The 21,709-nt window shown below is 35.8% G+C and overlaps 1 pseudogene; it reads right to left on the bottom strand.

Moving 5' to 3' along the window:
- Nucleotides 1-20,974: 20,974 nt before the first annotated feature.
- LOC138390300 (large ribosomal subunit protein eL33 pseudogene) lies at nt 20,975-21,346 on the bottom strand (annotated as a pseudogene).
- Between the last annotated feature and the right edge of the window lie 363 nt (nt 21,347-21,709).

Here is a 21,709-nt window from a genome sequence, read left to right as displayed (position 1 = left end):
CAAATGGGAAGAGGTAAGAATGGTAATATAATCATAATCCCAGCACTTTAATTATTTTAAAATAAACACTTCATAAATCTGAGCTTCACATTCCTTAAATGTGAATTGGATACAATTCCACATGCCCTGAATGCTCCACAAAGCAGTTCTAAGTTTGTAACGACATCTTGTACATAGTAGTACTTGGGAAGGTGGGACACTAAACCAAAACAATCTTAAGAAGTAGGAGGAAGTTCTGATGTTGGAGACAATTAAGCATAAGATGCATCCAGTTTAGAACCTTCAAATACTTTTTCATCTAGCCCAGGAAACTCACACAAAAATAACTATAATAAAGTATGTAGTAGATGGGTAGACAAAGTGCTACAGAAAGATAGTGAATTATGCTTGGGAGGTCACCAAAGAGGTGATGTATGAGTGAGTAGGAGCTTGATGAAAGGATGAGTGTGGCATACATGTGTGTGCAGGTAGGAGGGGTAGGACCCTCCAGGTAAAAGAAACTGTGTTTGCAAAGGCATAGAGGCATGAAAGCACATGGACACGTTAGGGGATCAGCAAGTACTCTTGTCTGGCCATAGCCTAGAGCACATGGGAAGGAGTAGAGACTGAAAAATTAATCTAAGGTCAGAGTACAAATCCATACTAAGGAATATAGCCTTTTCTCTTCAATCAATGAGAATGCTACTCAAGGATTTTAAGCAAGGAGATGGACATAATCAGATTCCTGCCTCAGAGAGTTCACCCCAGCAGCTGTGAATAAAACAAATTGGAGACATTCTTTTTGCTCAGGATTGCTTTGGCTATTTGGAGTCTTTTATGGTTCAATACAAATTTTAAGATTTTTAAAAATATTTCTATGAAGAATGTCATTAGTTTTTTGATACGGATTGTATTGAACCTGTAGATTGCTTTGGGTAATATTAATATTTTAATATTAATTCTTCCAATCCATAAACAAGGAATTTTGCTCTTTTTTTTTTTTTGGTCCTCTTCAATTTTTTTCATCAGTGTTTTATAGTTGTCATTGTAGAAATCTTTCATTTCTTTGGTTAAATTTATTTGTATGTATTTTTGTAGCTATTGTAAATAGGATTGCTTTCTTGATTTCTTTTTCAGATTGTTCACTGTTCACATATACAAATTCTACTAATTTTTGTGAACAAAGCTGGAGGCATCACAGTACCTGACTTCAATATATTCTACAAAGTGATAGTAACCAAAACAGCATTGTACTGGTATTTAAAAAAAAAAAAAAAAAAAAAGACACATAGACCAATGGAACAAAATAGAGAGCCCAGAAATAAATACATACGGTCATAGCCAATTCATTTTTGACAAAAACGTCAAGAATGTAAATTGGGGAAAGGACAATCTCTTCAATAAATGGTGCTGAGAAAACTGTATATCCATATGCAGAAGAATGAAACTAGACCCCTATCTTTCACCATATACAAAAAATCAATTCAAAATTGATTAAAGACTTAAACGTACTATTAGAAGAAAACACTGGAGAAATGCTTCAGAACAATGGTCTGGGCAAAGATATTTTGGGTAAGACCTCAAAAGTACAGGAAACAAAAGCAAAAATAGGTGGGATTACATCAAGGTAAAAAGCTTCTGCAAAGCAAAGGAACAAACAATCAACGTAGTGAAGAGGCAACCTACAGAATGGGAGAAAATATTTGCAAACTATCCATCCAACAAGGGATTAATAATCAGGGTATATAAGGAACTGAAACAATTCAACAGCAAAAAACCCCAAATAATCCAATTTAAAAATTGACAAATGATCTGAATAGACATTTCTCAAAAGAAGACATGCTAATGGCCAATAGGTATATGAAAAAATGCTTACCATCACTGAGCCTCAGGCAAATGCAAATCAAAACCTCAGTGAGATATCATCTCATCCCAGTTAAAATGGCCATTACCAAAAAGACAAAAAAATAACAGATGCTGGCAAAGATGTGGACAAAAGGGAGCTCTCATACACTGTTGGTGGGAGTGTAAATTAATACAGCCACTATAGAAAATAGTATGGAGGCTCATCAACAAATTAAAAATAGAAATACCATATGATTCAGACATCCCACAGCTGGATATATATGCAAAAGGAAGAAAATCTGTATGTCAAGGAAATACCTGTGCTCCCAAGTTTATTGCAGCACTATTCACAGTAGCCAAGATACGGAATCAAGCAAAGTGTCCATCAGTGGATGAATGGGTAAAGAAAAGGTGGCATATAAACACAATGGGATATTATTCAGCCATATAAAAGAATAAAGTCCTATCATTTGCAGCAACATGGATGAGCCTGGAGGATTACGTTAAGTGAAATAAGCCAGGACACAGAAAAACAAATATCACATGTTCTCACTCATCTGTGGGAGCTAAAAAAGTAAATCTCATGAAAGAGAGAGTTGATTAATGGTTACCAGAAGCTGGGAAGGGCATGAGGAAGATGAGAGATTGGTTAATGGGTACAAAAATACAGTTAATTAGAAGGAATAAATTCTAGCACTCAATAGCACAGTAGGGTGACTATAGTTAGCAATAATTTATAGTATATTTAAAAATAGCTAGAAGATAAGATTCGGAATGGAATGTTCCCAACACAAAGAAATGGTAAATGTTTGAGGTGTTGGATATCCCAATTACTCTGATAGGATCGTTACACATTGTATGCATACATCAAAATACCACATGTATCTCATATATGTGTACAATTATTAGGTACCAATAAAAAATAAATCAGAGACAGGTACAAAGTCCTTCATTTTTTAATGTCAAGTGTGTGTCACTTAAGTGTTTTGTTTCAAGTGGCCAGGAAGAGCACATGTCTTGTTCCCTGCTATATCTTGCTGGATACACAGTATCTAACACAGAACCTGGCATGTGGCAGGGCTTCATAAATACTTGCTGAATTAATTGATTGCTACTGGAATTGGTTATTGTGCAAAGATTTGCATGGATGCACTTTAAACTTATTTAGCCCTTAATGCCACAATATGTGACATTATTCTCACCTATGTATATCCTACACATCTTTGTATTTCCAAGACCTGGCTCACTCCCTGGCATGTAATAGGAGTCCAGTCAACCCCTGTGAACTGGACTGAACACAAGATCATTCACAAGCCCTGACTCACTGGACATAGGAAATGTAAGTTCTGTTGATCTTTAGCAAAATAAAGGAGTCCAAATTATTACTGACATTTTGCATTTGTAATTTGTAAAACAGATAAGTGCACTCCTGAAAAGTAAAAAAAAGTTAAAAAATAGCCTTAAAATGTATGTTTTTACTGATATGCGCACTATGAGTGCTATGGTTTGGATGTGGTTTGTCCCCACTGATACTCATGTAGAGGCTTGACATCCAATGTGACAGTGTTGGGAGGTGGGGTCTAGTGACAGGTGTTGGACCATGAGAACATCAACCTCATGAATAGATTAATGTCTTGTCGAGGTAGTGAGTTCTCACTCTCACAAGACTGGATTAATGCTCACAGGAATGGATTAGTTCCTGCAAGAGCAGGTTGTCATAAAGGGAGTTTTCTCCTCACATTTGGTCCCTCTTTGCACATGTCACTTCCCTTTCAACCTTCTGCCACTTTACGATGCAGCACAAAAGCCCTCATCAGAAGCCAAGCAGATGCCAGCACTATTCCCCTTGAACTTCCCAGCCTGCAGAACCATGAGCTAAATATTAATATATCTCTTTTCTTTATAAATTTCCCAGTCTCAGATATTCTGTTATAGCAACACAAAACAGACTAAGACAAAGAGGTACAAAAATGTGACAAGTCAGCTAACTAGACAACAGCAGTAGCCCATTATTAACCAAATGAACTTCCAGAAGTTAATGAGCACAGTGCTTTAATTTCCAAATTGTGATAAACATATTAAATGTAGGGGGGTAATTAAGAGTTTATGAAAATAACTATTAGTAATATTAGTTGCCATTTTTGGAGGTTAAAAATGGCAGCTGTTATGTCAGTACGCATAGCCCAAGCTAATGTTTGCTCAATACAAGACTGTCATGATTTTTTAATAACTCTTCATGACAAAGTGTCCAAATGAGTCCAAAGATAAAAGTAAACACTGGCCTTTTTGCTATACATGTGGAACAAAACTGGCTATTTTAGGAAGTATATTACAGACTAAATTCTAAATTTTATTAGCAATGTTAGGTAGATTAAGGTACCAAGACAAATTTTATTTACTCTGCAGTAAAGACTTTTAAAACTTTTTAAACTTTCAATAAAATTTTTATATAAGCTAAAAATTCTTATAGGTAGTATCTACATGGGACCAAATCCAACAGCCAAAAATTTGAAAATGCCATCAAACCAGTTATTTGTTATTACATAGAATAAAGAAACCTAATGATTTTTGCTGAATTGAGTCAAATTTATTTGCATGTGTGGATACAATCATATTGTGGGACAAACTTGCAAACAGTATTAAGACTTACTATGTCCTAAAATGACTTTCCCCCAAAGGCAATTGACTTGGTAAACAAACAAGATAATTTATAAACAAATAGAGTTTAGCAGTCCAAGAGTTGCTGCTGAACATAGAAACAACTCATCCACAGAAAAAATATAAAATGCAATGCCGGGGAAAGAGGACTGTGGTTGGTTACGGCAATTGATTTCCAACGCTCAGGCAGGGACATGTTAAATATGAGAAAAGAGCAAACAGCATACACCTCCCATGGAACAAAAGGAAAGCAAAAAGGACCCAGAAGTTCTCTTCCCCACAAATCCCTAAGTTTCATCATTAAGGATGAAACTTCTATCTTGTTAAATTCCAGTGCCTTCTGTCCAGAAGTGCTTTAAGAAATATTATTCATTCCTGGGAGGGTTAATGCACTGTATGGCAGAGGCTGGAGCCTATATGTGAGAACACACAGGAATAAAGAATTAACAGGCATAAAAAGAATGTGAGGGCACTGAAGACAAAGTACTGACTTCCCGTCATTTACATTGATAAATCGCAAAGGCAACTTATAACAAAAAATATTCCAACCAATTTCTAAACAATGCATTCATTAATCAGTAACAAACATTTTAGGAATCTGCAATACAGTCTATCTTCTCACAAGGTATCCCTCCAACAACAGTTTAGAAATTAAAGGTCACAAATGCTTAAAATTCAAATATCCAATATCACCAAATTCCAACATCAGCAGAGGATGTAACTGCAGGTCCACTAGGTGATCAGCAACCCTCCTCCCTTCTATACAAGGAATCAACAAGAATTTTCTCATCTGATTTCAAGTTGGTTTGGGGAAATTTGGTTTAACAATACCCATCTATACAATTTATTGACAGCTTACAGGGGCTGAGCCATCCTCCAGACATGTCACATACTAAGTTATTAAATCTTAATCTTCTTAGGTATCATATTTATACCTATTTTATAGATGAGGAAACAGGCTGAGAAAGATTGAGTCAACTTGCTTAAATTCACCAAAGCTAGAAGTGAGCCAGAGGTATGCTCTATTCCAAAGTAAAGGGGATTGGGCATAGATGGAATTGCATGGAGATGACAGACTACTTTCATACACTTGAATGTTTATGGTTACATGGCAGAATGTATTTTTTCCTTTTGTCATTGAATAGAAAATTTTAAAATATAAAACTTTAAAATTTTCTAAATATAGAAACCACATTCGTCCATGGTACCTTATCAACTAGAATTAACATTTTGGTGTATTTCCTTTCAGTTTTTTCTCTCTATATATTTTAAATTGTTAGGGTCATCTTATTTACACACTCATTATGCTGGGCTTTTTTCAACTGAATGTTACAACCCAAGTCCATTTCTGTGCCTATAAGATGAAATGCTCTTCTTAAATATTACATTTAGTGACTAGGTAATAGTCGAATTTGTGAGTTTGCAATGAATGTTTGACATTCAAAAGCAATCACCACAATAGTAATAACAATATTGGGCACTCATTAAGTACCTCTGATCCTGTAGTAATAACATGGTCCTCCTTAGGCAGATGAAGTCACCTAACAGATGAGTGTGATTTAAAAAAAATACAGGGATATGAATCCAGACTTTTCTGAATCCAAAGCCAAATAACATTATAGTGGACATGAATAAGACTATTATTTTTATTTTTTGTTCTTTAAACATAATTTCCTTAGGACATATTTCTAGGAGAAGGGAAATATGAAACCAGGGGTGGACCATAAAGAATGGGTCAAAAAACATGATGTATGTTACCAATTTGTCTTTCAAAAGTGTAGGCAAATGCTCCTTTTACACCTTTACCCCTTGATATTAGAATTTACCATTTTTTAATCTTTATTAATTTAATAGGTAAAAGTGAAACCTCGTTCTTGTCTTAATTTTCATTTATTTATTAGCTGTACCAAAGATGATATCATATTTTTATTGGTCAATCATGTTTTTTCTTTTAAGGAACCTTTTTCTGTTTATGCCTTTTAACCATTCACTAATGAGATCTCAGAAATTCTATCATCAATTTCTATACACACATCGATTTCTATATATTATGAATAATACTACTTTATCATATTTGTTACAAATATTTTCCCATTTGCATTTACCTTTTAATTTTCATTTATTTTTTAAGTACATAAGGACATTTTAAATACTCATGTACTCAAATCTATAGAACTGTCCATTTTCTAGCAGAATATATTTTAAAAAGAAACTTTATCCTATCCCTCAGCTCATTTGGGGTAAAAAAAAAAAAAGTAAAAACATGTAATTTAAGATTTTGTTTTCTTTGACGAACAGAGTAATTAATCCTAAAACATGACCTTTTACAGGAAGAGGTTCAAATAGTAGCATCTAAAGTACAAGACAGAATAGCAGTCATTGTCCCAGATCAGTCAGTTAATTAAAGGTACAGTTGGAACCAAAAAAAAAAGCATGCCCAGTACTTTCCAAATCTAAGAATCGCACGACTATTTTTTCTGGGAAATCTTGCCCTTCCAAAAGACCGCAAACCACTTCTAGGACATCATAATAGTAGGGAAATTATGCCAACCAAGCTTTGAGATTCGCAGTGTATAAATACAAGATAATAATCACAGCAGGGCAACCACACACCACCATCAATATGCTTACTCAATTGATTACAAGGAAGGAGACAAAACTGTTCTAGAGAGAAGGCCATTCCATTCTGTCTACCTGAAATATCTTTCTACTTTCTTCCCTATTACCTCTATCTATTAAAATTATTCGAGGTCCAGGTCATCATCCCTCTTTTGTGAAGTCTTCCATGATCACTGTGTTACATATCATCTCTCCTTCTTCTGAGAGCCTTATTGTGTATCCCACCTATGTGGCCCTTATCACAGAAACTTTTTTATAGTTTTTTTTGTACAGTTGGCTTAGCTCTTCCTTCTTATGACACACATCATCATCACCATCTGTAAACAATATTAGATTATAGCAACATCTTACAATCTTTTATTTCCCCTTGAATATAATACTCACAAAATATCTTCTGAATAAATGAGATTGAATAAATGAGTTTTCTTAAAACACACACTCTTTTTGCTAGTTCCTTAGGGATCTCGAATAGATGGTGATGGGCCCACTAAAAACCTCAACTTAAGCATTATACAAGGTATCATCCATGTAACAAAAACGTTTGTACCCCCTTAATATTTTGAAATTTTAGAAAATGAAAAAGGGGCCGGGCGCGGTGGCTCACGCCTGTAATCCTAGCACTCTGGGAGGCCGAGGCAGGTGGATCGCTCAAGGTCAGGAGTTCGAGACCAGCCTGAGCAAGAGCGAGACCCCGTCTCTACTAAAAAAAGAAAAAAATTATATGGACAACTAAAAATATATATATAGAAAAATTAGCCGGGCATAGTGGCGCATGCCTGTAGTCCCAGCTACTCGGGAGGCTGAGGCAGGAGGATCGCTTGAGCCCAGGAGTTTGAGGTTGCTGTGAGCTAGGCTGACGCCACGGCACTCACTCTAGCCTGGGCAAAAAAGTGAGACTCTGTCTCAAAAAAAAAAAAAAAAAAAGAAAATGAAAAAGGAATCTCAAATAGAAAATATAAATTTAGCATATGACACAATAGGTTCCTTTATGACAAAAAGAAGTTCTGTGGATAATTTTCTGCAACCGTAGTCACTGTAAAGTCATCACAGTCATAAAAGAATTCAGCCACTGATTTCTCCTCTAGTCTGTTACTGACATACACTCCACTTTATTATGGTGAATGATTGCAGAAGGCAAAATTTTTATAGAGATGGGCTAAATAACAGACACAGAGGTGAAAATGATTCAGTTTAGCAAGCGTTTAAAATAAAAATTCATGTCTTTCAAAGTTTTCCCACTTTTTGATCCTGCTGGACATCAAGCCTTCCTTAAGCCTCAAAAACTCCAAATTTAAGGAAGAATGGCTTCCTTACTAAGTCACTCTTCTGTCCTACACATAAATCACATTTGGTTTCAGCTGTCTTGGTCCTTGGAGAAACAGAGTTCTTTTCTGTTTCTTTTCTGCCCAGGTCCCTAAGTGTTTCTGCATTATTTTTAGGTTCTATACTTCTTAAAGTCAGTGGAAGTTTCATTCTCCCAAACTCTTCCTGAAAAGATTCTCTATTTGATGACCTTAGGACCCCACTCAGCTTACCTGATTACTTATTCTCCTTTGAGCAAATATTTATTATCAACCATGTGTTCAGGAGCAGAGAAACAACTGTGTGTATGCAGATACAGTTCCTGTCTTAGCAAACTTAATAGTAACAGGAAAGCCATCCAATTAAACAAACCTAACAAGAGGAGTTAGTGTGAAATTAATTGATATTATATATATAATATGTTTTATATATTTTTCTTCTTTTGAACTCACTAGCAAAATGAATGTTGATTTTCCTTTTATAGGAACAGACCTCTGTGTTCCAGAATTTGGGGCTGGATTGGTGTTTGTCTATTTGAAAGCGTACATCAAATAAGAAGACCAAGTCAGGTAAGCTGAGAAGGTAATAGAAACTGGTGCTTCCCAAAGGGCGGCGGTGGTGCAAACCCACAAAAGTGTGTGTGTGTGTGTGTGTGTGTGTGTGTGTGTGTGTTGGGGGAGAGGGGTGGGGACAGAAGGAATATGGAAGGGAAAAGAGAGGCAACTATAGTCAGTTCATACCCAACACCCTAGATGTGGCAGGACATTCATACCCAACACTCTAGGTGTGAGAATGCCTAAGATTGAAGCACTAAGCACCTTAGCTTCAAAGACTGAGCTTAGCATGAAAGAACTGGCTAACCCAGCCAAATCTCTGCCTTTGAAAGGATTGTGTGGAGCCTGGGCAAGAGGCTATCAGGAGTGACCACAATAAATTTCTGACCTGTCTTCCATCTGTTCCCCCCATACCTCATAAGCTCCAAGGACCTGACTCAACACAAAGAAGAAGGAAGGAATCTCAAAAAAAAAAAAAAAAAAAAAAATCTGAAATTCTTCCTCTTGCCAACCTTGGAATAAGGGCTAGAAGCTGGACTTTAACAGAGAGAAATATGGTATTTCTTACACTGTATGTGTCACAGTTTGCAACCATTTATTACGCAAGTGATTAAGATAAATTGTTCAAGGTGAACTAACTCTAAGAACTAAATCTTGACTAGCCTATCCCAGATTTTCTCTATGTATCTCTCTCCCTCTTCTAAATTCTGTTTCTTCACAAATCCACCCCCACCAGTCTCATTAGTCCATGGAGATGCCCAGAATTCATCTCTGCCAGTCCTACTAATAAATTTGAAATACGCATTCAGTCCCTTCTTCCTGCCCTGGAATGGTGTCCCCTTGTGGGTCTATTTGTTTTCACGGTGAGTTGTTTATTAATTCTAGCAAGAGAGCACAACGTTTCATACATAATGCCAAAGAAAGGTCTTTTTCTTGTATGGAAGTTCATTCCCTTTGGTTGAACACAAATTGTTTAAAGGATTCCCATAGAAAGATGACGGAGAAAAAGGATCCAAACCCAGCTAGCCAGATCAGACAAATCCCTTCTGGTGAGCCCTGTGATGGCAAATACTGCAACCACACTAACCTTAAATTCTGTTGTAAACCTGAAACCTTACATTTACGTGAAGTACAACTCTTCACAGGAGTTTGAAGTCCCCAGATAATCCACAGCAACTTGAAGAAAGGAAAATTTGTCTTCATAGTTACCCACAAAGTGTTCACAATAATGCAATCCAATGGGCCATCCATTATCACAACTCACATCCATTATCATATTGAGTGGCAATGCCATTCAAATAGCACAATTTTTGTGTAATTGCCTGTCAACCAGCCATTTATCATAATAAACTTTTTGTTCAAATTCAGTTAATTTTTACTGTCAGACCTGGCCATGCCACTTTGAACTTTTTTTAATCCAAGCTTTCCAAAGAGTTTCCTAAAGGACATTGTCGTTTAATCATAGGTTGTTTTGTGTACTGGCCTCCAATAAATTTTTCTTCTTAACGACATTTAAATGAAGGAAATTTAAGAACTCCACCATATTTAGTATGGAAATTATTTTCAGATCATCTCCCGTTTGTTATTGCTATTTCTTTGTGAGGCAGATGGTAGGAGAAGAAAAAGAGGAGAAGGAAGAAACGGAACCATGGAACAAATGTGTACTATACTCTTCTCTTCTGGGCTTTTATCTGATTTAATCCTCATAAGTATTAAACTTCAAGAAAGAGAACAACATCCCTCTTTTATAATCGAAGAAATTCAACCATAGGGCCTTTAAGTAGATTACGTGCCCAAGGTCAAAATGAGAAGTCCAATGTCAGTAATTTTTTTGACTGCTTTCCCCTCACTCAGTCATCCAGTAAGTGGTTGAAATAAGGGTTTGAACCCAGGCTTGTCTGCTGCAAAGCTTAAGTATAGGATGCTTTGCTGATGAGTCATAACGGACCAACCACATTGCGAAACAATCTCTGCATAATCCTAGAACCTTTCATCTTTTAACTAGAAACTAGACTTAGTAAGGCATTCCTTCATTTTCTTATCTGGACTTGATCAAATCCTCTAGCATTATTTTCACATCATTTCTCTGTCCAATACAAAAGTGCATGCCAAAGAGCCAATATTTTACCAAGAGTTTTAAAAATCTCATGACCTCAGATCCAAAAACAAAAAAATTATTGTACTGAAAAGGTTGTCATACTGAATCTTCCTTTTAGTGTTGGCAAACTCTCTAGAGTTTTAGCTGAAACCATAAAGCAGACAGAGCTGTGTGATGAATAGTCTTCTAGAACTCTTTGTCACTGATAACAGAGGCTTCTGTTATAAATGGCTAGAAAGCACTTTTCCATTATAAAGTATTACATAAGTACTGACTGACAGTAATACAAAACTATGCCAAACTGCAATAAAATGGCCCTTATGAATTATATAAGCAAAAACAGGATCAAGCACAGTCAGCCACACTTTTCCGTATCCTTCACAAACTTCAAGTGTACTAACAAGGACTATTAGATACTTTAAAGAGAATTTTAAGACATATATCCTTCTAAGAGGCTTTAAATAAGGTTCTTTTGTTCTAGAGAAAAAAAATTCCACAAGAGGTAAGATGAGAAGGATGATCTGGGCCTAGATTTTACTGGCCAGAAAGGTGAGGCCTCCATGGTAGATAATGCAGCTACAGCCTGAAAAAGGTATGCAGGAAGTCAGTCACGACACACCATCAGGCCCAAGGGTTTAAAATGTTCCAAAACTTTTCACATCTGCTCAGTCACTCAGATTCTCTACAAGATCCTAAGAGAGCAAGAACTTAGATTTTTTCAAGTTCTCCTAATAGACAACAGTGGAAAGAAGGATAAAGAAACAAAGAGTTTTTTTCCCTTTGTTAAGAGACCTCACCATAAGTCAAAACAAAGCCAGGCTGCCAATAGTCGAGCCATCTGTTTCTCAACATGATTCCTTTTAGAGAAAGGAAGGCCCTGAGCTTGCTGAGTTTGGAAATAAAATGTAAAACCAACTGCTCTCCTCAACACTTCACAAATATATTTATTCACTCAGAACTATTTATTAAGCATCTACCACGTACCTGACACTGTGTTAATTGCTGGGGACCTAACTAAAAACAGACTTCCTCTGACAATTTGGCATTTCTGTTACGACCATCATTTTCTGAAAAGAAGACTTAGGTTCAGAGGAGTTAAGTAACCAGCCCAAACATGTGGGGAGCGAGTCCCTGCCTCCTCACCAGGCCTGCTCTCACCAAGGACAGCACAGGGAGGCCTGTGACTCACTTTCTCCCCCGATCTCCGGGCCACATCTCAGGCACCGAGAGAATTCTGGGTGGAAGGGAGATGACGTGAAGAGCCAGACATGCTGACCTCTCCCACAAAGAATAAACTTCAAATGACCTATCCTGCTAGTAAAGTTGTTTCGACCTCTAACTAGTCAAATATTCCACAAACACAAACTTCACATCTGAATTTTTATCGTTCATTTTTTTCATTTTCATGTCTATAGTACTTTCTGCTTGGACAGATCTTCACTCTGCTTCTCTTCCACAATCTACGATCTACAAGCCCGTGTCTCTGTCTCAGAGAGACTGGCTATCTCCAATCCTTCACATAAAATAGGCCTCCTCCAGTTCTTTCCTTTCATAACATTTAATACAATACGTAATTACATATGTATCTGTGGGTTTTATTTAACATCTCTCTCCCACATTAAAATGAAAGCTACGCACAACCAAGGACCAAAATTCCTTTTTCCTAGCCCCTGACATAGAGACTAGAATATAGTAGGTGCTCAATAAATATTTGTTAAATTACTGAATGAATGAGTATATTAAACCTATAATATGTGGCTATAACCAAATATTATCTGCACCCAAGCATCTAGTTAATGTTGTATCTTATCCCCACAAATAAAACTACCTTGTTATCTTTTCATTTTTTTTTCATAATTACCACTTTCTCATACATAACTTACATATTTATTATGTTTATCATATATGATCTGTTCCCACCACTAGAATGTAAGTGCCACAAAGATAAGGAGAGGCCTAGGATTGTGCTTAGCTCATAGTAGATAATAAATATTTGCTAAAGGAATGAATGAATAGATAAACTCTCTTAACATTAATCATTCAAGGATATACTCTTTTTGAGCTGACTCTATTGAAATACTTAAAATGTTATTTGAAGAGTTAAAATATGGGGTATTAAAATACACATATTTTCTCAATTCCAATTTTGCTTTCTAAAAGGACCTCAATTATTAAAGTGTCAAAGGAAAGTTTTACAATAATATTTGAGTATCTCTTAACCTAGTGCCCCTATTGTTTCTAAAGTTCCAATAGGTATTGAAATCTGATTCAACTTCCAGCTTTTATTTTTCTAGCTAAGTGATCTAGATGCAACTTTAGATTTATATATCTATCATTGTCTCTTGATTAATTAAAATAGTAGAATCTTAGAACAGGAAAGGAATTATGTTGATTATCTACTCTCCATCTTAGTATCAAAGTGAGGGTACCAAAACTCAGGGAATTCACAATAAATTTCCCAGGAACATACCAGTGTGGTGCCAGGACTAGACTTCTAGAGTAGACCTCTCTATACTGCCACTTCAAACAGCACATTCAAAGTATGCCTTGGGTATTCTAAACTACACACAATGAATTTTTATTCTCTCATCATCCTTTCCCCGCCCCCCCCCCCGCCCCAGTAATTGGCTTTTCTCATGGTCTTCTTAAACATTCAGCTATTGTTATGAATTTTAAGGGATTTTTTTCCCTTCTTGAGCAATCTTGTTTACCTAATGTTATCAAAGATATCTTTAACTGTGAGTTACACAGCTTTATCCCATGAATTTTGCCCACTGTGGTTAGTAGATGGAAACTTCGTAATGAAAATATTAAAATTTCTGGGAGTCTAGAGCTTTGTGGTCTGTTAAAATGCAAGGTAGCTCAACTGTTGAACTGTATTGCTTGAAGGCACTTGTTCAATTTGAATATTAGCATTAAAATAATATAAACAAAATACCCAAATTAATAGTATTATGACGTTCACATGCCTTTAATCTTTATACATTCTTCCTTCACTGAGATTGCTAAGATACCTCTGATAAGAAGGTTCCCTTGACTTCATTCTCAAGCACTTAGAAATAGCATGAAATTTGAATCTTGCAAAGCTAATGCATTACTTTAACCCTTAATGCTGCAATATATGACACAATTCTCATATATTCATATCCTATTCGTGTTAATATTTTTTATTGAGCTATAATTCACATCCCCTGAAATCCATTCTTTTTGAGTATACAATTCCATGGTTTTTAGTAGATTCACAGAGTTTTTCAATCATCAACACTATCTAACTTCAGAACATTTTTATCATCCAAGAAGAAATGATGTCTCATTCTCCTGGTGGGAACTGTTTTCTAAACAAAATAAATTTCTATTTTCCTAAGTAAAACAAAAAGTATAGCTTCTAAGACCTTCCCTACGAGGATTTAGTCTTTGTTTCATGGTTGATCTCTAGCATACTTGCTCCAAAATCTTCCAATAACTTCAACTGAGGTTCTAGAGCTTCTTTTAAAATAAAAGGGCTTCTTAGGTATATTTTGGAAAATAAATGTAGAGAAAACTATGTATTATCTTCCCCAACACTTCCACTTGTTAGTAATGTGGACTTTTATATACTAGTAAATTATCCTACACTAGTCATCCAGTAAACTAATATTCATTTAATGCCTACCATGCTTTTGGTGCCCAGATTGAAGCATGCAGAGTAACAAAATCAATGTGAGTGAGAGATGTTTAACTTAATAGTAGATCCTGTCTATATATCAACTGCTAAATTAGCATCAGAGAATAAAGGAAAAAGCAACATAAAACTCTCTCATGTTACATTATTAGGATCCATATCTTAGCAACTCAGAGATCTACCATTTATTTATCCAACATTTTCTATGAATCTGTAAGATTATAATATGGTTTAAAAATGACTGTACAGATAGAACAATCTTGTTCCCAAAAATATCTAAGTGTATGAGGAAATAATATGACTATTAAGGTCAAAAATGTCTTTGCTGATGGTGTGATATTGTTACCCAAATGCAAAAGTGATGATTCTTTATTGTAGTACCATATGTCTTATTGTTTCTTATGCCCTCCGTCTAAATTGGCATAAAATTATATGTATAATCTCATTAAGAAGAACACAAAAATATAATTCATTCAAACAATAATATTTATTGAACACTAAAACAGACATATGTTTAGCATCTCTTCCTTTGTGCAACCACTGCTACCCTTTCCATGAAAATCCTGCTCCGTCCGCGCTTCCAGTAGAACTAACCTCAGCCCCATCATGCCCTCCAGACCCAGACCTCTGTCCACGAGCTTGCACTGTCTTGGACAGTCTGAACAGTCTTGAGTCATTTGGGTGACTGGGAGTTCTTCAATTTTGCAGTAAATTCCAAATTTCTGAAAGAGCTCCTATAAGACACTTAAAAAATCACAAATAGGTCAATGGGAATAAAATTGTATCCACCTGTCAAGATTAATGTCTGTTTAATGAGAAACTGCATCATTGTCAAGGAATACAAAATACTTAAGGGAAAACAGCATGAAACATTGGGCCAAACTTCTCCAGTGCTGGAGAGACAAAACAGCATGTTAAGTTGGCTCAGCCCTCGCCACTTGATATGTTTACACAAATATCTAGCACTTCAGATGGTTACACAAGAGAGAACAGCAGGATCATTTCAGTCTCGTGGATATGACCAGACTAACAAGATTGCATCATAAATTCACACAATAGCAGGTCTAGAGCCATGAGCTGTTTCAGCAAGTCAGAGGACTTGTTATACATTCCTCTTAACTCTACCACCCTCAGCAAATGAAATTAGTGCAATTGTTACTCTAGTGGAAATTGGCAAATATGAGATAACTTGTTTTTTACTTCTTTTACTGAAAGAACGTTTTACCTTGTATACCCCCAATACAATTACTTTCCACATTAGGGTTGGGTTTTGGTGTTAAAGTTTTCTTTCCCCCTATTGCCTTTTCATGACCACTTGTGCTACAGTGACAAGGGAGGCAGGAGACCCCTGCTGGGGGGTGATGAACAATTGTGCCTTTCTCCTCAGCCTGTACCTCCTCCCATCTATTGGTTGAGAAACTCTTCATTTGACCATCTCAGCACCCACCTGAAAATTGTGATTTTACATCAAAGTTCAAGGGAGTTCTGTGATAATTTTCAACAGGTCATTAACACACAGCACCAGAAATATTGGCAGCTATGACAAGGCAGCCAGGGAATTAGGTGGCTTAATTGAAAAAGATTTTCTGGAAAAAAAGCAAATCAATACAATGTATTATCAGTTATCAGTTTATTAATAACAATATGAGTCATATCATTTATGCTACATTTAAGTTTTGGATTGATAAACTAAGGAGAAAGATATGAAGCCTATTTTGCATAAGTGTAGGTATATATATTAATAACTAATTAATAAGACTATTTTGGATAAATATGAAAGTGACAGAAAGATTTTTAAACTATTTTTTGTTTTATTTTATTGAAGGTTACTTAAAAATTATATTTAAGTTTATATTGCTCCTATCACTCTACTAGTGAATCCCCAGAAATCTGGATGTCTTTTGAACTTGAACCTTAGAGTATTCCTTAAGTCCTGTTTTAAGAAATGATCTTTGATCTTATCTCTTGACTAATGCTTCTGTTACTTTCTTCAGTAACCTTTCCACTTTGTGAAACAATAAAATCTCTAAACTATAACCACCTCTGAAGGAACCAACCTTCCTTTCTTTACAAATATATTCATATAATATACTATTTGAATATTAATTATAGTTATTACAATTACTATAATTTATAGTAATCTTAATTACTATTAATTATAGAGTTATTATTTAAATTTCAGTTCTATTTAATGTCCATTCCCTCACTGGACAATCTGATCCAGTCCTATTTCATTCAATTATTAGCCATTCATTAACTGGTAACATAAAGATGAGTAAGAAATATGTTCTTACTTACAAACAAGTAAGCAAATAACTGGAATGACAGGTGTTATGATAGACATAGCTAAAGATTATAGGGCAGAGGAAGGGAAGGAATCACCGCAGAAGTACCTTTTCCTGTAGGGTGAGGCTGGGGGAAATGTCAGGGAAGACTGCCTAGAGACAGTGAGAAGACTTACCTGAAGACCAAGACTTACTTCAGGTAAATCGTCATTCACCAGGAGACTAGGGAGGAAGAGAGGAAACAACATGAGCAAAAGGCTGGTTTCAATTATCATTTGTGAGTTAAAATAACACCATATGGAACTGATTGCTACATTGTTGCTGATGATTTTCATTCTATTGCTTTGTGACTTGGTGCTCTCTGTATAAAATCCATTAAGACATCATTGCTGGTATCATTGTTAGTCTTTCACATATTTTCAGTCCAAGTAAAAACTGGTAACAGTACGTTGGAAGTCCACATTTTTAAGTAAACATATCCTGTGATTCAGCCATCAGTTTTCAAGGAATTTATTTTACAGAAATAGCAGCATAGTTACATAAATACACTATACACTATACATGAACAAAAATGTATAGTGTACTGCATATGCATAAATATAAAATTTCCATTGTATCTGATTTTAACTCAGATATTTAGATCATTATTACTGCAAGTAGTATAACAAATGTTCTCCTTTCTTTCCATGTACCCACCCCAAGACCTCTCTCAGATAGTTATTGAGAGTTTTGCAGCCCCATCACGTATAACCTAAGAAAGGGAGGTAGAATCTGAAGACAGACTAATTTACTCAATTCAAGAAAGCAAAAAACAAAGACAGTATCATCTCCCTATTTCAAAACTTGCTACAAAGCCACAGTAATCAAAACAAATAGCATTCTGGCATAAGGATAGACATATAGATCAATGAAATAGAACTGAGCATTCAAAAATAAACTCTCATATCTATCATAAATTGATATTTGACATAGCTGTCAAGATCACCGAGGGAGAAAAAAATAGTCTTCAAAAAATGGTGCTGGGATAACTAGATGCAAAAGAATGAGGTTGGACCCCATATACAAAAATTAACTCAAAATGGATGAAAGACCCAAATTTAAGAGCTAAAACTTTAAATTTCATTTAAAACTTTTTAAAAATATAAATCTCTCAGAAGAAAACATAGGGGTAAATCTTCATTACCTTGGATTTGGCAATAGTTTCTTACATAAGACATCAAAAGCAAAATCAAAGAAAGAAAAATACATAAATTGGACTTCATCAATAGTAAAAACTTTTGTTCATCAAAGAAGACTATCAAGAGGGTTAAAAACTACTGTAGAATGGGAAAAATATGTGCAAATCTTATATAGTAAGGTCTAGTATCCAGAATATACAAAGAACTCTTACAAATTAACAAGAAAAAGATAAACAACCCAATTTTAAAAATGGATAAAGTGCTTGGATAGACAGTTCTCCAGAGAAGTTATAAAAATAGCCAATAAGCATAAGAAAAGATGCTCAATGTTATTTTTCATTAGAGAAATGCAAATCAAAACCACACAGTACTATTTTACATCCACTAGGATAGCTATAATCAAATAAATGAAAAATAACAAGTGTTGGAGAGAGGAGAAAAATTGGAGTACTTATACATTGCTGGTGAGAATGTAAAACGGTGCAGCCGCTGTGGAAAACAATTGGGGTGGTTCCTCGATAAGTTAATCATAGAATTACCATTTGACCCAGCAGATTCAATACTGGGCATATACCCAAAAGAATTAAAAACAACCGTCCAAATAAAAACATGTACATGGGGTGGGCACAGTGGCTCATGCCTGTAATTCTAGCACTTTGGGAGGCCAAGGTGGGAGGATGACTTGAGGCCAAGAGTTTGAGACCAGCCTGAGCAAGAGCGAGATCACATCTCTACAAACAAATACAAAAATTTGCCAGGCATGTCCATGCACACCTGTAGTCTCAGCTACCTGGGGAGGCTGAGGCAGGAGGATCACTCAAGCCCAGGAGTTCAAGGCTGCAGTAAGCTATGATGAGGCCACTGCACTCCAGCCTAGGCAAAAGGAGTGAGATTCTGTCTTTAAAAAAAAAAAAAAAAAGTGTACATGAATTAGCCAAAGGTAGAAATAACCCAATGTGCATAAAGAAAATGTGGTATATCCATACAAGGGACTATGATTATTCAGCAATAAAAGCAAAGTGCTGATGCATGCTACAACATGGATGGACCTCAAAAACATTATGCTAAGTGTAAGCTAAATGAAACCAGATACAAAAGACCACATGTTGTAAGACTCATTTATATGAAATCTATAGAATAAGCAAATGCATAAAGACAGAGAGATTCATGATTTCCAGGAGCTGGAAGGAATGAAGCATAGAAAGTGACTACTTAATGGGTACAGAGTTTTCTTTTGGGGTGATGAAAAGGTTATGTAACTACGTAGTGGCAATGGCTGCACAACACTGTGAATGTACTAAATGCTGCTGAAATGTACACTCTAAAATGGTGGAAATTGTTAATTTTTACTTTGTATTTTACCACAATAAAAAAAGAAGCTAAAACATTGTCATTGATTTATTGCAGATCACAAAGATGAAATAAAATATGTATTAAATGAAAAAATTATTTATTAAATGAAAAAGAGTATGCATCTTAAGCTGAAAGGCTGAGGACTCAGTTCTTTTCGTGTGCATATAACAGAATCCTAGTTATTTACATGCACGCAGAATAGAGAATAACAGCAAGAGCAAGCCAAAAAAGGATGCAGGAAAAGGTACTAAGTGATCTAGTGTGTCCCCCTTGACAAAACTATTTGTTGAAGTATTTACCTACAACAAAGCATACTTCACAACTCAAGCAAGAACTTCCTTTTTTATTTTTTTTTTATTTCCAAATATTAATTAGGGGGGTATAAGTGTTTTTGTTACATAGATATTGTCTATAATGCTTAAGTCAGAGCTTTTGGTGTGCCCATCACCAGAATAGTGTTCATTGTACCCAATAGGTAAGTTTTTATCCCACGCCCACTCTCCCACCCCCCCTTCTTGGTTTCTCATGTCTTTATATCATTTTGTGCCCATGTGTACCCATCTATTAGCTCCCATGAATTAGTGAGAACACAATGGTGTTTGGTTTTCCATGCCTGAGATACTTCACTTAGGATAATGATCTCCAGTTCACTCCACATTGCTGCAAACGACATTATTTTGTTCCCTTTTATGGCTGAGTAGTACTCCATGTGGTATATATATATATATAATATTTTCTTTATCCACTCATGAATTAAAGGACATTTATGTTAATTCCACATCTTTGCCATTGTAAATTGTGCTTCAATAAACATTCAAGTGCAGGTGTCTTTTGAATGCATGACTTCATTTCCTTTGATAGATGCATAACAGTGGGATTGCAGTATCAAATGGTAGGTCTATATTTATTTCTTTGAGGAATATCTATACAGTTTTCCATAGAGGTTGTACTAATAAGCAGTCCCACCAATAGAGTGTAAGTGTCCTTTTCTCTCTGTATCCATGCCAGCATCTATTGTTTTTTGACTTTGTAGTAATGGCCATTCTGATAGGGATAAGGTGGTATCTCATTGTAGTTTCACTGCACATTTTATAATTACATTGCTCTATACATATCCTTTTTTCTCTATAATTGGAGATTAGCACAGCAAAACTTTTGCTAGCAGCAAATAATTTATACACTACACATTTCTAAGTAACAGAAGTAGAATACACAGTATACTGGTATGTAAGGCAATAATTAAACATGGACAAGACAAGCAAATAGTTTGATCTGAAGACCTATTGCTGGATAATTTTGCTGATTATTAATTTTTAAAAAGTGGGAGGGGAAGAAAACTTTTGGAGAACAATCCACCACATATCATTCTCCTATTTATAGGCTTTGTATTTGTGATGTAAATTTATGTTTTTATTTTGGTTTTTTTTTTCCAAGAGCACAAATCCACTTTTATTTATTTACTTTTCATTAGTTTAAATCCTTGAGGGGTACAGCATCACACGGATTCTGTGTCCAATGGCCTTAGCAGGAAGGTTGCTTCGGAATTTGGCACGAACCATGCCATTGTTTCCATGGGCCCGAGTTACCTTTCCCCAGATTACTCTGGTTTTGTTTAGTTTGCCACCAGGAGTCACTGTGTTGTTCTTTGCTTTGTATACATAAGCACTTCTCTTGCCCAAATAGAATTCAGTTTCGTCTCGGGCATAAACACCTTCAATTTTAAGAAGAGCTGTGTGCTCTCTTTGGTTCCGGAGACCCCGCTTATAGCCAGCAAAAATGGCTTTCGACCACAGCCTTCCAGATATATTTGCCTTTTAGAAGTCCTGTTCCCAGCAGACCGTTTTGGGGAGTCAGGGGACTAGAACCATCAGTCTCACATCTCCTCCATCCTGTCCTCCCTCTTCCTGAAGCCCACAGAAATCACTAGCTAGCAGAGATTCCAAGGCACACAGGTGCCTTGCTAAGGTATATGGATAAACACACCCCAGTTATTTCTAAGTTTATGTTTTAATTTGTATAATCACACCCACCTATGGCAAATTCTGTAACTGAAAGTGGAACCAAATCACCAAGCCAAATTGAGTAGCAGAATTTCAGCTGACTCAGAACCCTGCATTTCATTACAGAATGCACTGTTCTTATATCTAAATGGCCTTCACAAAAGGCCTCGTCCTTAA

This window comes from Eulemur rufifrons, chromosome 8 (genome assembly GCF_041146395.1).
Source record: "Eulemur rufifrons isolate Redbay chromosome 8, OSU_ERuf_1, whole genome shotgun sequence".
Classification (NCBI taxonomy): Eukaryota; Metazoa; Chordata; class Mammalia; order Primates; family Lemuridae; genus Eulemur; species Eulemur rufifrons.
The sequence above is the reverse complement of the archived record's forward strand: the minus strand, read 5'-3'. Positions and strand labels throughout refer to the sequence as shown.